Source organism: Muscardinus avellanarius, assembly GCF_963383645.1.
Source record: "Muscardinus avellanarius genome assembly, chromosome: 18".
NCBI lineage: Eukaryota > Metazoa > Chordata > Mammalia > Rodentia > Gliridae > Muscardinus > Muscardinus avellanarius.
Window position 1 is genome coordinate 17,224,145 of NC_137804.1, and position 15,253 is coordinate 17,239,397.

At 41.3% G+C, this 15,253-nt stretch overlaps 1 protein-coding gene across 3 annotated transcripts in view; it reads right to left on the reverse strand.

Moving 5' to 3' along the window:
• The window catches only part of LOC308276452 (ubiquitin-conjugating enzyme E2 E2), a gene marked incomplete at both ends in the record, with an annotated part of 621,585 nt that overhangs the window by 440,304 nt on the left and 166,028 nt on the right, over positions 1-15,253 (reverse strand). The window lies entirely within an intron of this gene.

Genomic DNA, 15,253 nt, shown 5'->3' on the forward strand with positions numbered 1-15,253 from the left:
TTGTAATGGACACGTGTCTGTACCCCCGAGATCCTCTCTCCAGGAGTCTAATGAGCACCGACTGCACACGGGTATAATCTGACAGTGCCCTGCCCCGTGCCTCACCTCTCACGAGAGGGCAGCAATGTTGACATCGCCTGATTTGCATCCCAACTTGCGCGACACAACGTGATCGACCTGGGCGTGGAAGGGTTAATATTCTACAGGGTGAAACAGAAATTGGTGGCAACAGTCTTCCTCCCCCATGAGCAGTGGCAGAAGTCTAATGAGCAGTGGCAGAAGTCTAAGTAGCTTAACCATGCACTGGCTCTCCCCCTTCAGAACTCCATTTACCAGGATCGCACTCCCTAAGAAAGTAACAGCACGTGGGAAGCGGAGCTAAGACAGACCTAATGGCGGGTGATGCCCTGATGATACGGAAGAGGTCATTTCTTCATAGTTCAGAGGTGGAAGTGAAACCACAGGCAGAGATGAGATCATTCAGACGGGGAGACAGGATAGGAAGAGAAAGGGAACTGCCACTTGGTCTGCAATAATGGTAGAGCAAGAAAGTGGCCGGGAAGGAAGGACCTGGGAGACGGGAGGCAGGTGGAAAGAGGGAAGTGCTGTTATTATTGTCAGCAAGTCTGTAGGCCACACAGGTGAGATGTATCTAATGAGTGGCTGCATTTTATTTTATTTTATTTTTTTGGTGGTGCTAGGGTTCCTGGAAGCCCTTCTACGTCTGGGCTACACTCCCAGACCTATCTTTATATTTTTATTTGGCAACAGGGTCTCTTAAACCAGCACGGCTGGCTTCGAACCTGCGCGATCCTCCTGTCTCCGCCTCCCAAGCGCGGGGATTACAAGCGTGCGCCACCACGCCGGGCAGAGTGGCTGCATTTTAATTGCAAGATTTGGTTGGATCTTGACTGTAATGGACATCTGAGATGATGTATTATCAAAGGAAATTAAATAATAAGCAAATAAAAGTATAACAAAGGCAAGTTTTTTCCCCCCTCAAATCACATTCCTCTGAGGGGAAACTCCAGGCAGAACTATGCAAGAGGAAATTCCGCTTTGTGGAGATTTCTTTTGGATTAAAAAGGCTTTCAATAGCCGGGCTGAGACCAGAGGATCGCGGTTCGCAGACAGCCTCAGCTACTTAGTGAGGCCCTCTGCAACTCAATGAGACCTGGTTTCAATACAAAGAATAAAAAAATAGGACAGGAGGTGCAGCTCAGAGGTCAAATGCCCCTGGGTTCCATCCCCAGACCCGCAAAAAAAAAAAAAAAAAAAAGCTTTCAATATAAAAATATAAAAAGTTAAAATAATTAGATAAGCTGATGTAAGGAGATGTAGTAGAAACACACACTCATGCACACATACATCGAGAAAGCTCAATGCCTTGAATAAAGCTCAATGCCCTGAATTAAATACTTTAATTTGGTATACTTTAAAAACTATTGTTCTTAGCAAGACTTTCTTCCTTAAACACAGGAGAGCATTATGGATTCATAAAAATGCTTCACATAAAAGGATAAAAATGCCTTATAGGCCTTTATGAGCACTTGGGATCAGAAAACAAATCTTACTTAATATTTACAATTATCACAAGGACAGAAGGTAAGCCATAATGTCAATTTCTATTAAAAGAAGATATTCAGTCCTTTTGTGGTGGTAGTGGTGGGAATTAATTCTATTTATCCATAAGTTGCAGAATAATTTTTTTAAAAATAAAGTTCAGAATTGTTTTGGTATTCCTCTGCAGTTCATTTAAACTTTTTCTCATTTAGTTCAGTACAAATAAACAACAGCTCTGTCTGATTTCACCCTGATTCCTGTCATTTTGATCAATATTCCTAGTTCTATTATTATTAATGTTTCATGAGTGCAACGATACTCTAGGCCTTTATTTTTAAAATGTACTCGTGGTTTTTACTTCCAGATTTCATTCATGCGGCATGCATTTTAAAGGCCAAATGTCAGTCCAAATTATGATTAACAATATAAAAGCCTGAGACTAAAACCTAAATTTGTAACTCACAATATGGACACTAGAAACTTCAGTTTAATCACAAAGCAATGTTCTATAATAATATCAAAAAAGTATTTAAATAAATATAAAATGTTCTTGAACATAAATATCATGACAAAAGCAAATGTGTTTCAAAGGTCCCAAGTGGAAAGTTTTATTTTAATTGCTTTTAGAAATTAAAAAACATGACATAAAGTCTTTCGCTCATAATATTGCCTTGAGTCCTATACAATTAAAAACTGTCTTTCAAAATAATAGCATGAAGCTATAGTCAATGCACTATAACTTAGAATCTATTAGACAGAATCAATGTTACCTATCAGCAATGCTGGGGCCGTGCCCTGGCCACGTGAACGTTAGACTAAGTCAGTGGGCTCCTCTGAGGGTGCCTGGGCTTTTCTGCACTGTTTCAAGGCCATCTGCATCACCATTCAAAGACTCCTTCTATCAAGCTTTCAGTTCTGCCACCCACGATCAGTAGACGGACAGTATTCCAGTGATTCCAAGTCACTTGGCAGCCACAACAGCTGCCTGCCAACACCAGGGTGGGTATTACTTTCCCTCTGATGCTTCAGAATGCCCAAATGACATAACAGCACACCAGTTGACCTCAGTGGTTTGAAATTAATGCAAAAATCCCTACTGCTTTTACACTTGAACTCATATCCATTCTGTTCTTTCTTTAGTATTCTAACTAAAATGTCAGTGGCTAGGGATTTCTGTAATAACTTCTAGGGGTTGCAAATTCCCTATGCTTGTTTCAGCAGACTACTGACCTGCCTAACAACTAGCAAGGTTCTCAGGACTTAAGTATCCAGATATGCTGCTGGGAACCAACAGGGGTGAGTTCTATCTTGGAAGAACAAGAGAAAAACTTGCAGGATGAACCGGAAGAAAATGCCTTCAGCACACACCTTTCAAATTTATTATTATTGTTATTATAATTATTATTTAATCCAAGTCACACAATAACTCAGATCTTCATGGTTATTTAAAATCTGAAAACGACTCCCCTAAAAGTGAGATTTCTAAGCAGTATTCAGTATTCAAATTAACTAGGCTAAAGCCTTGGGGTTGGTCTTATTTTAATCCTTATCTCAGTATCTCACATGATGGCTCTGTATTTCAAAGCACTGACAAATTTATTTGGCTGGTGTGATGTTACCACTTCCTTTCTATCAAGAAACAATTTTCTCTCTGATGCTCAAAGACTTCACACAGTAAGAACCTGGGTGTCTTTATAGACTTTGAGGTGGAAATGGGACATAGAGCTAAGGCAGGTCAGTATTTTATATCTTATTAGACATTTACAGAAAAAGGGTAAGAAAGCCTAGAGTCAACAAACACGTTTTCTCTGGTTCCACTGGTAACACGGGTTTGTGATGAGGTAGTTTTGCAGCTATGGAACCTCAAACTACATAGAGAGTAAACACAAAACGGGCCATGGTTGAGAGCCCTGTGGCACACGTGGCCCGGGGCCCGGGGTGGGAAATGCAATGCATTTGGGCTAAAGCTGTAAATAGACTTAAACACACTAAAGTAAAATCACAGCTATCTTCCCACTTTCAAAAGCCGATCTCACTGATGGGGATTCCAGTCCCCTTGGGGAGTGGGGTGGAGATACCTGCTAGAGGGCAGGTGGAGAGTACTAATCGGGTGAGTGGCTTCTGAGACACCCTCTCATAATTTCCTGGGGTCCCAGAGGCTTTGGGCAGGTAGCCCGCACTCAGCTCACTTAAAATTCACATTCCAAGCCAGGCATGGCAGCGTACACTTATAATCCCGGCATTCGGGAGGCTGCGAGAAGGAGGATCGTGGTTCGAGGACAGATTCGGCTACTCAATGAGGCCATTTGCAACTCAGTGAGACCCTGTTTCAGCATAAAGAATAAAAATAGGGCTGGGGGGGTGTCACTCAGAGGTAGAATGCCCCTGGGTTTCATCCCTAGTACTGCAAAATAAAATAAAATAAAATAAAAAATAAAAACAAAATAAAATTCACATTTCATTTTTCAAATCTACCTTAATCCAAACATTGATCCATGAGAATTCCCAGCACAATTCCATGACGTAGGCCTAGCGGGGTCCGAGTTTGGCAGCACCTCCTGGCACAGGTTCTAGGACAAACACTGTCTTCCTTTAGTACTTGGATTCCTACCATCTGCCCAGTAACAATCAGTGATGGCCAGCGTGACACGGTTCCCTGCTGTAGTGTATACGATGAAAATGTGTACGTGTACAATCTCATATTATCCAGAGAAGCATCTTATGTAAATTACAGCCTTTAAAAATATGAAAAATCACATTAAAGGCAAAATTTCACAAACTCAATGTTAAGAAATAGGAAATATTTATTTTTACCAACCTATTTCATAATCTTAGCCTAATGCTCAACTGTTTGGGGGCAAATCTAGTAACATCTGTGCCTTCCTTAATATACAGACAACAATAGTTAACCAATATGTGATGTGCTGAGTATTCAAAGTGAAGAAGCTACTAGCCTCACAAGAATACTGACAGGGTTATGAAAAAGGTTGTAGCCACAGTGGTAAACCTAAGTCATATATCTACATTCTGATTCAATTATGGCTTCAAACTGAAACCAAATGCTTGAATTTACAACGATGATAAGCTGCTCTTTTCCATTTATATGTGGATTGGGGCAATGCAGCAATGTCTAATTTAGTAAATATTTCTAGAATATATCAAGTTCTTGATACATAAAATACGATGAAAAGAAAAATTTTAAATAGTCAAGTAAGGATCACCTGACTAAGAGCTGAAAGCTTGGGGTGTATTCATCCGAGTCACCCCTCCATGCCACTCTGGCATGGGGCTGTATTTCTATCTTTTTAATAAACTATTTTTTTTTTTGTGTGTGTGTGTGTGTGTGGTGCTGGGGGTGGAACCCAGAGGCTTTTCTACCTTCGGGCTACACTCTCAGACCTATTTTATACTTTATTTGGAAACAGGCTCTCACTAAGTTGCTGAGGCTGGCTTCGAACCAGTGCAATCCTCCTGTCTCAGCCTCCCAAGTGCTGGAATTACAAGTGTGCGCCACCACGCCCGGCATTTTAATAAACTTCTTTAAATCTTCCAAAAAAAAAAACAAGCTGAAAGCTTGCCTGTCATCAACTGTCAGAAGGCTGTAAAATTTCCTTAGTGCCAACTAACATAAAGGCTCAAAACTGTACAATTAGGAAAAGCATCTGCCACATAGTTTGAGATCATTTGTCCCTTTTAATTCAAACCTTTTCAAACTTAACAGTTGGGGTGGGACCTGGGAGAAGAGAAAGAGTCAGACATGAAAGGAAGAGCAGCCCAGGCAGGCCGGGTAAACTGTAGGGAGAAGGCCGAGAAAGGACAAACCTGGAGTATTTCAGAAGCTGGAAAGAAGACCAATGTGGCCCGGGCCAAATGGAGGTGAAGAGAGTAGAAGTCAGGGCTGCAGAGCAGGCAGGAGCTGGCCCGGAGGGCCTGTGGGCCCCAGTCAGGATAAAGGGCTCTATGTGTACTTGTTTACCTTTACATTAAGCAATTCCTATTTCTGTTCTTCATAGTACTAGTCTCACTGGCAGAAACCAACTCTCGTATTTTAAAAATATCTCTTGGAGCATCTAGCCCCCAGGATTATACAAAGTACCCTGTGAAGCATTTCCTAACTGAGATAAAAGGTGGGGTGGGTGTGACTGTGTAGGAGGAATTGAAGATGTGTAAGGAGGGAGATGAGACTGGAGAGACACGGGAGCATTCCAGATTCGCACTGTGCCAGTTTCATGGCTGTGCAGGGAAGTAAAAAAAGTCCTAGTACAAACAACATGAAATATGGGCGTGGTGGTGCACGCTTGTAATCCCAGCATTCGGAAGGCTGAGACCTGAGGATCGTGGTTTGCAGACAGCCTCAGGTACTTAGTGAGACCCTGTTTCAAAATAAAGAATAAAAAATAGGGCAGGGGGTGTAGCTCGAAGGTTGAATGCCCCTGGGTTCCATCCCCAAACCTGCAAACAAAACGAGAGGGGGGGGGGAGGAAGGGAGGGGGGAAGGGGGAGGGGAGGGGAGGGGAGGGGAGGGGAGGGGAGGGGAGGGGAGGGGAGGAGAGGAGAGGAGAGGAGAGGAGAGGAGAGGAGAGGAGAGGAGAGGAGAGGAGAGGAGAGGGAGGACAAGATTTGGGGCAGGGAAGACAGAATCTACAAAACAAAAAATTCCCTCTGTAGGAGAAAAGCGAATCAAAATGTAATTATGAGTTATGTTTAGATTTCCTTTAAGAGAAAAAAACAGGTCTTACATTATCCTCTATTACAGTCTGGATTTGAAATACCTCCCAAAGGCTCCCATATTGAAGACATGGCCCCCAGTTGGTGGTGATACTGGGGGTAGGTGGAAAATGTAGGGGGTAGAATCTAACTGGAAGCGGGAACATGTCCTTAAACTGTGTTATTTTGGGGACACAAATTTTATTCTCTTTAGAATTTTGATATTAAAATATTATATGTTTGAAATTTTAGATAGACCATAATCTAGGTTATGTAACTCAATAAGTAACCAGATGCCAAATTGAGATAGTTTTATAATGTACCTTTTAAACATAGCTCTTTGTCTACCATAGTCAATAAATATTTAAGCACTAGCTTAAAACATGAAGAACTGTACAGTTACAAAGCTCACAATAAGAATAAACCCAATTACTGCTCATATGCCATAGTTACTGGTTTCAAAAGTATTAAATTTTACTCAAACATCAGCAGTACTGTGTTCAATCTATTAAATTCAGACAGTGCATATTAACTCCAGACTAACAGAAATCTTAATGTTTTAATGTCCAAACAAAATGGGTTTGACTATATTATAAACAGTTACATGACACTGAGGATTCATTTTAAAGACAAATTTTAAAAAAAGAAAGTTTTTATATTTTTCTTACAAAGTAGCTTAAATTTTTTTTTTACTATTCTTAGTCTAAATGTATCTTCTTGAAGCCGGACATGGTGGCACATGCTTGTGATCCCAGCATTCGGGAGGCTGAAACTGGAGGATCGCGGTTCAGGGACAGCCTCAGCTATGTAGTGAGGTCCTCTGCAATTTAGTGAGACCCTGTTTCAAAATAAAGAATAACAATAGGACAGGGGGTGTGGCTTGGAGGCCAAATACCCCCGGGTTCCATCCCCAGACCCCGCAAAAAAAAAAAAAAATTTATATATATATATATATATAAAATAAATGTACCTTCTTGGAAAAAAGGAAGACATGATGTGCTTTGATTAACCAATAAGCTTTTTTAAGGGCTGAAAAGTTACACAAGGAGCCGGATTTTCTATTTATTCTCCTTCTATTAAGTTTGTCTTTCTTAGAGGCTGAATGGCTTCTAAATATTAAACCAACTCAAAACTTGGCTAAATATCTTAAAAATCATAAAGAAAATTTGTTTTCCTGATTCCTAATACTGTATATTTTTAAACTTTTAGATAGCACATATTCTGGCTATCTCTAGCCAATGAGATGTCATTAGACCATTTCTATGTTGCTTTATTAAAACAAAACTAATCAGTGAATAGTGCCAGACCATGCTCCGAAATTACACACATTAACTGCTGACAGAGGTCCAGAGCATACGTCTGCATCAAAATACTTAAGAATCTTATCATTTATCTAGAACCATACATAAAAAAGTCTTACAGCCTCACGTTTCATGGTATAAATATATAATGTTTTTATTTACTGCATAAAATGAGTCTCTCTGCGGCAGAGTAAACTGATAAGAAAGAACTCAGTTGGCACAGGCCACTCGTGAGAGCACATCTTTGGTACACACCGCAGTATCCTCAGGCCCTGGAACTGCAGTTGGCATTCAGGAACTGCTACTTGTTGAATAAATAAACACCTGGCAGAACTCCTCCACCAAGAAGTATAATTTACTTTTGGCTTTCATTAACATTTTATCACATATGTGAATAGAGAACCTGTTACAGGCACCAAAACCTGTAAATGAGGTGTTTAATACGTTGAGTTGCAGCACATAACCAAGAATCTTTTTATTATGAGACCAACTGTAAAATAAGTAACAGAAAAGACATTTCTGTATTATGGTTATCTGTGAATGAAGCTATGATATAAATAAAAATATAAGCCAGGCGTGGTGGCGCACACTTGTAATCCCAGCATTTGGGAGGCTGAGACAGGAGGATCACGATTTGAGGACAGCCTCGGCTACTTATTGAGGCTTTCTGCGACTCAGTGAGACCATGTTTCAAAATAAAGAATAATAAAGAATAGGGCTGGGGGTGTAGCGTGTAGGTAGGAACCCTGGGTTCCATCCCCAATACTCCAGGGGGGAAAAATGCAAATGTAAGTTTTAATTGAATATGAACTACTCAAAACTGAAAAAACTACTAAATTAGGAAAGAATAATTGCAAGCATGATCTTCAAATATTAAAGTTACTGGAACAAAAAGTAAAGAGAAAAAGAGAACATATTAAGGGTTGTAGAAAAAAGTTACAGTAGTATTTTATAGTGGTTATTTTATAAACAAAAAGATATAACTGATAGATATATGCATTTATGTAACAAAAGCCTTCTAAGTATTAAAAATCATCTCACCTAATATAGTAATCTGTTTAAAGTCTAATGTCGTAATCATTTTTAGAAACATATTTTTAAATGCTGATACTATTTGCTATAATTTTTGGCTTTTCCCTTTATTCCACTTTTTGCCTATCAAAGTAATGGAAGCTCATAAAAATTAACAGGAACTTGTACCTTACGGCACTTTCCAGCCCACGATATTAAAGTGTTACCTAATCAATTAAAAGGAACTATTTACCCTAAATTATGAGGATCCTTGTTTCTATGCACACTGTTTTGCAAAAATTTGACACTGTTTGTGATAGTTACTCTATTGAAAAAAACAGAGAGAATACTTCTCAAAAGTTACTGAAAAGCTGATTTTTAAAATGTGGCTGTAGAACTCTTATCTAACTCTTTGGGAATGAAATGCTGCACATGACTATGTGATCATGATTAGCAGGGTTTGCCTACAGTTAACGATGATTCTATATATTGACTTCTTTGCGACAGCTTACTTGGGTAATCTTTTTGTGTGTGTGTGGGTCTGGGGATGGAACCCAGGGGCATTCGACCTCCGAGCTACACCCCCAGCCCTATTTTTTATTCTTTATTTTGAAACCGGGTCTCACTGAGTTGCAGAGGGCCTCACTAAGTAGCTGAGGCTGTCCGCGGACTGCGATCCTCTGGTCTCAGCCTCCCAAGTGCTGGGATTACCAGCGTGCGCCACCATGCCTAGCTACTTGGGTAATCTTCCATCATATTTTTCTGATTAATACTTATCAGTTTGTACTACAGTACGTGGGCCAACTGGGCCACATTTTAATTGGAAACATTTTGAATTAATCTTAAACTCTACTGAGGTTTTATTTTCACTAAATATCACATAACTACTTTTCTGTAAATGTTATCATTATGATAATAAAACCAAATTTAGATCTCCAGGTTATTGGAGTTAGTAGTCCAAATGAATATTAACTAAGAGTAGATATTTCTTCACACAGTGGTTAATAATGCAAATAGAGTAGTTTTTAGACAGTAACAAATGTGTTTACAGTATTTTATTCTGTTGTTTTTTTAAGATCTAAAAGTATCGGGAACACTGATAAATTTATAAGCCTCATGAGACAATTTCTAAGATAGCTTTATGAAATGTAATATGCTGTCTACACCAGAAGCAACTAGTAGTTGCTATATACCACCACTTAAGGACCCGGGGAGAATCTTAAGTGATTAAGATCTACCCACAAGGAGTGCACTATACTTTACTCAGGCCACTTTCCAACAGCAACACCTGGCAACCACATCCTTTCTGGAGGAAAGGGATGATCTTAAAAGGTCAACAATGTGAAAAAGCAAGCGAATAGTTTGGATGTTTCAAAATTTAAAATCTATTAAGTTACACTTTCTAAAACTTTGCACGTATTCGGCTCCCAAACGAAATTTACTGATTTCCTTTTACGAAGTGTGGAGGCTGATCTTTTTTTATTTTATTATTTTTTTTACTTAGGAACAAGGTCTAAGTTTTCTTTCTTTCTTTCTTTCTTTCTTTCTTTCTTTCTTTCTTTCTTTCTTTCTTTCTTTCTTTCTTTCGAACAAGGTCTAAGTTTCCTTCCTTCCTTCCTTCCTTCCTTTCTTTCTTTTGTACTGGGGTTCCTGGAAGCCCTTCTACCTCCGGGCTACACTCCCAGACCTATCCTATTTTTTTATTTGGAAACAGGGTGTCTTAAGCCAGGGAGGCTGGCTCGGAACCAGCCTGATCCTCCTGTCTCCGCCTCCCAAGCGCGGGGATGACAAGGCTGATCTTTAAAAAGTAGAAATCCAGCTTGTCCCTACATTTTGTTAGGCTATCCTAACAAAGCAAGCAACGACTTTCAAACGGTGTTGCTAGAACCTTGTCAAGCCCCCCTCTCGCCCCTACTCTTGCTCAGAGGATGAGGACGAGTACTGGTGAGGGCTCGGCTCTGTGTTCCCGAAGAGAGACCAGCATACTGTAGAGTTTGGGAATCTGGGATTCAGTTTCCTTTGATTACAGAGTTCCATAGCTTAAATAAAAAATAAACAATCAAAAAGTAAAAAACAACTTAAGAACTGGCTACTTTCTCCTCTGCCCAGCTCTCCGGCCCGCGGCCCTGCGTACTGGCGTTCCCTGAGCTTCAGATACCTAACGCAACTCCGGAGAGAGGCGCTTGGGCGGAAGGGGTGGCCTTGCTGTGGGCTCGAGTCCAACGCTGAATTCTATGGCTTATCCAAGTTAAATGTGCACTGGCTCTGAAAATGCGTGGGCAAACCAAGAGGTAGGGCTCGAAATTCAAACACTGGTTTTCCAGAGACCCAGGCAAATGTCGCTTCAGTACCCGAAGGGCTCAAACACATGTGCCTGGTCTCTGCTTATCAATGGAGCGGCAGCAGCGACCCTGAGGGCCTGGAGCTCCGGGAAGCCAGGCAGAGAGCACGGTCACTGTCTGCCCATTCGCCCAGTGTTGCTGGCAGCAATAGCAAAAAGGCGTAGCTCTGTACTTTCGTGCATTGAACTTTAAAGCAAACCTAATTCCATTAAGGCACTAAAAGAACAGAGTGAAGTGTTCATAGATTGCTTTTATAGTGCCTCACAAGTTCCTAAAAATATATGAATGGCCTATTAGCATACAAAATTCTCCAATTAATTAATTCACAAGGCTCGGTTAAACATCCTTCTCCCAATGTTTATACCATGGATTTAATTTTATATGACCTAAAAGTATGTTGCCTAATATATTAAAACATCATTGAATATTTGGATTCAGCCAGAAACTTAGTGGATGGTTCATAAACTATAAATTTTCTTCCCTAACTTTAAAGAAAATAAATTCTTTTTATGATGTGGAAGCAATTTTTTTTTTTTTTAGTTTTGATTGGCTAGGTTTTTCCTTTCTATCCTTACATAAGAAACAATTTATTCTTGTTCAAATTATTTGTGATGGCAAAGACACAGAAAGGAGAAATAGGAGCAATAATCTGGATAAAATAGTGTATCCTCAAGCTGGACATGGTGGCGCACGCTTGTAATTCCAGCATTCGGGAGGCTGAGACAGGAGGATCCGAGTTCACAGATGGCCTCAGCTACTACTTAGGCCCTTTGCAACTCTGTGAGACCCTTTTTCAAAATAAAGAATAAAAGGTAGTGCTAGGAGTGTAGCTTGGAGGTAGAATGTCCCAGAATTCCATCCCCAGTACTAGAAAAATAGTGTATCCTCAGCTGGGTACAGTGGCACATGCTTGTAATCCCTGTACTTGGGAGGCCAAGGCAGAAGCATCACAGGTTTGCAGACAGCCTCCCTGGTTAGGATACTGAAGCTGGCCTCAAGCCTATGATCCTCCTGCCTCAGCCTCCCAAATACTGGGGTTATAGCCATGTACGACCACACCCATCTTAACTGTAGTATTTTTATTTTTATTTTTTTGGTAGTATTTTTATTTAAAGCTCCTACATAGATTTCAAATAAATCTTAAGCACAGTTAAGCTGTAGCATGCTCATCTCTTTATAAATACAGTAGTGAGAAACACACAGAAAGACTTCCTGGACAGATACCAGCTCGAACTCTAGCTTGGCCTTGAGAAGTAACAAAACTAAAAATCTGATTCTTTAATAAATAGTAGGACAAACCAAAACCAGGACAAACTGGAAAAGGTATGATGCCGGTAAAAATGAACCTAGGCTGACAGAGCACCGTGGAGGTTCAAGTCTTGCCGTGAGCTGGAGGTTCAGGTGTGGCGACCTCGCCCTCAGCACCCCAGACACTGTCGCCCAGGGCTGCCGTCTGGATGGACCTCAAGGCAGTGATCCCAGCCTTAGCCTTGGAGAAACTTTCGGTAAACGTTTTTGTTTGTTTGTGGTACTGCGGACTGACCCCCGGGGCATTCCAACTCCAATTTACATCCCAGCCCTCTCTTATTTCTTATTTGAAAACAAGGTCTTGCTGCTTTGCTGAAAGCCTTGTTAAACTGCAGTGGCTGGCTCTGAACCTGTGCTCTCCTGTCTCGGCCTCTCAGGTCCTGGGCTTATGGGCCTGTGCCACCACACCTGGCTAGGGAAACAGTTCAACAGCTCGCTGGGCACGGCCCTGAGTGGCCCTCAATCCTATTAAACAACACAGTCCCTCAGCAAACACACCTGAATTTTTCTGGTTCTTTCCGTAGTACCATCATTCTTGAATCGTACGGGAGCAAAAATCTTAATGTGGTGTTTTACACCAAAACTAACTAAAAATTCCTTTGTGATCTCTCAAGTGCTCATTTCAAAATCTTCTAATTCCTCCTCTCCCTCTGACTTCTAATTTTCTGTAAAGATGCCAAACAGGTTGGCTCTCTGGGAGACACTTGCTCTTCCTCCTCACCTCAGAGCCCTCGCAGATTCCTCACTGTCTCCCGCAGTTTCTCTAAGGCACAAGTCCCCACGATTTGTTGAGATGCACCGGGCACATCTATGCCGCTCCATCTGGCCTCCAGCAATGGCAGTGGCTCGTCCCAAGTTCCCTGCTTGGTTCTGATATTCACAGAAGCCTGTCAACGATTAACCACAGAAGGAAGAAAACACCAGTGCTCGGAAGAAATTAAGTGCTTAATGTGTACCAGACATGGCTCTACACTTCACACAAATGAAACTCACTGACTCCCTGCAAGAAGGCTTTGAGTCGGTATTTTCACCATCAACCCTGGCAGTGAACAACAGACCAGAGCGGTTCCGGTAATGCATCGCGCCCCAGGTCACACAGCTGGAAGGCGGTAAGACCTGAGCACAGGTAGCCTGCACCCAGGAGCTGTGTTCTTAAGGACTACGTAGACTGCTGCAGTCTACCATTCAAAGGCCCAGAGTCTCACGTCCTACTCTTTCCAGAATCGATTCCTATTCCTGTCCATTATAAAAGTGCTCTTTCATCCAGAAAGATGACTCTGTATCTCAGAGGCCATGGAAACTCCTAACTGAAACTAGTTAGGAGCACATCCATTGAGGTACTTGATAATACATACATTCTGGAGCGCAAACTGTAGAATCAATCTGTTAATATCCACAAAACAACTTTTTCGGATGTCAGTGGGGTCTGTGTTGAATCTTATAGGTCAAGTTGAAATGAACTTGTTTGGTGGTGATATTTAGTTTTCCTTTCCACTAATATAGAATATCTATAGCCGGGCGTGGTGGCGCACGCTTGTAATCCCCGTGCTGGGAGGCTGAGACAGGAGGATCGCACAGGTTCGAAGCCAGACTCAGCTACTTAGTAAGGCTCTCAGCAACTTAGTGAGACCCTGTTTCCAAATAAAATATAAAATAGGTCTGGGAGTATAGCCCGGAGGTAGAAAGCCTCTGGGTTCCACCCCAGTACCACTAAAAATTAAATAAATAAAATAAAAAAATAAAAGGCATTTTATTAGCCGGGCGTGGTGGCGCACGCTTGTAATCCCAGCATTTGGGAGGCTGAGACCGGAGGATTGCGGTTAGCGGACAGCCTCAGTCCTACTTAGTGAGGCCCTCTGCAGCTCAGTGAGACCTGGTTTCAAAATAAAGAATAAAAAATAAGGCAGGGGCTGTAGCTTAGAGGTCGAATGCCCCTGGGTTCCATCCCCAGACCCGCCAAAAAAAAAAAAAAAAAAAAAAAAAAAAGAATATCTATGCATTTAGTTCCTGTTTCTTCTTTTTCTTTCTTTTCATTGGGGGGGGGGTTGTTGAGAATTAAACTCAGGGGCATTCTACCTGTAAGCCCCACACCCAGCCCTAGTATAAAATTTTGAAACAGGGTCTTGGTAGGTTGCTGAGATCTGCCTTGAACCCGTGATCCTCCTGTCTAAGTCTCCCAAGTACTAGGATTACGGGCATGTACCACCAAGCCCAGCTTACCTTCTGATTTTTTTTTTTTTTTTTTTTTTTTTTTAGGTCTGGGGATGGAACCCAGGGGCATTCAACCTCCGAGCTACACCCCCTGCCCTGTTTTTTTTTTTTTTTTTTTTTTTTTTTTTTTTTTTTTTTTTTTTTTTTAAACCGGGTTTCACTGAGTTGCAGAGGGCCTCACTTATTGGCTGAGGCTGTCCGCGAACCGCGATCCTCCGGTCACAGCCTCCCAAATGCTGGGATTACAAGCGTGTGCCACCACGCCCAGCTACCTTCTGATTTTTAAAAATCAAAGCTTTTTGTTTGCTTCATATAGATTTATATATTTTGCCAGACTTATACCTAAATATTTATTTTTAGTATAAACTATGTAACTATGTTTTAAGTTTTGTAACTATGTTTTCTGTTTTGTTTTGTTTTTGGTGGTACTGGGGTTCCTGGAAACCCTTCTACCTCCGGGTTACACTCCCAGACCTCATTTTATACTTTTTTATTTGGAAACTGGGTCTCTTAAGCCAGCGAGGCTGGCTCTGAACCAGTGCGATCTCCTGTCTCTGCCTCACAAGCAGGGGCATTACAAGCATGCACCACCATGCCCAGCTAAATTTTAAATCCTTATTTCAGCTGGGCGTGGTGGCACATGCTTGTAATTCCAGCGCTTGGAAGGCTGAGACAGGAGGATCACACAGGTTCAAAGCCAGCCTCAGCTACTTAGTGAGGCTCTCAGCAACTTAGTGAGACCCTGTTTCCAAATAAAATAGAAAATAGGTCTGGGAGTAGAGCCCAGAGGTAGAAAAGCCCCTGGGTTCT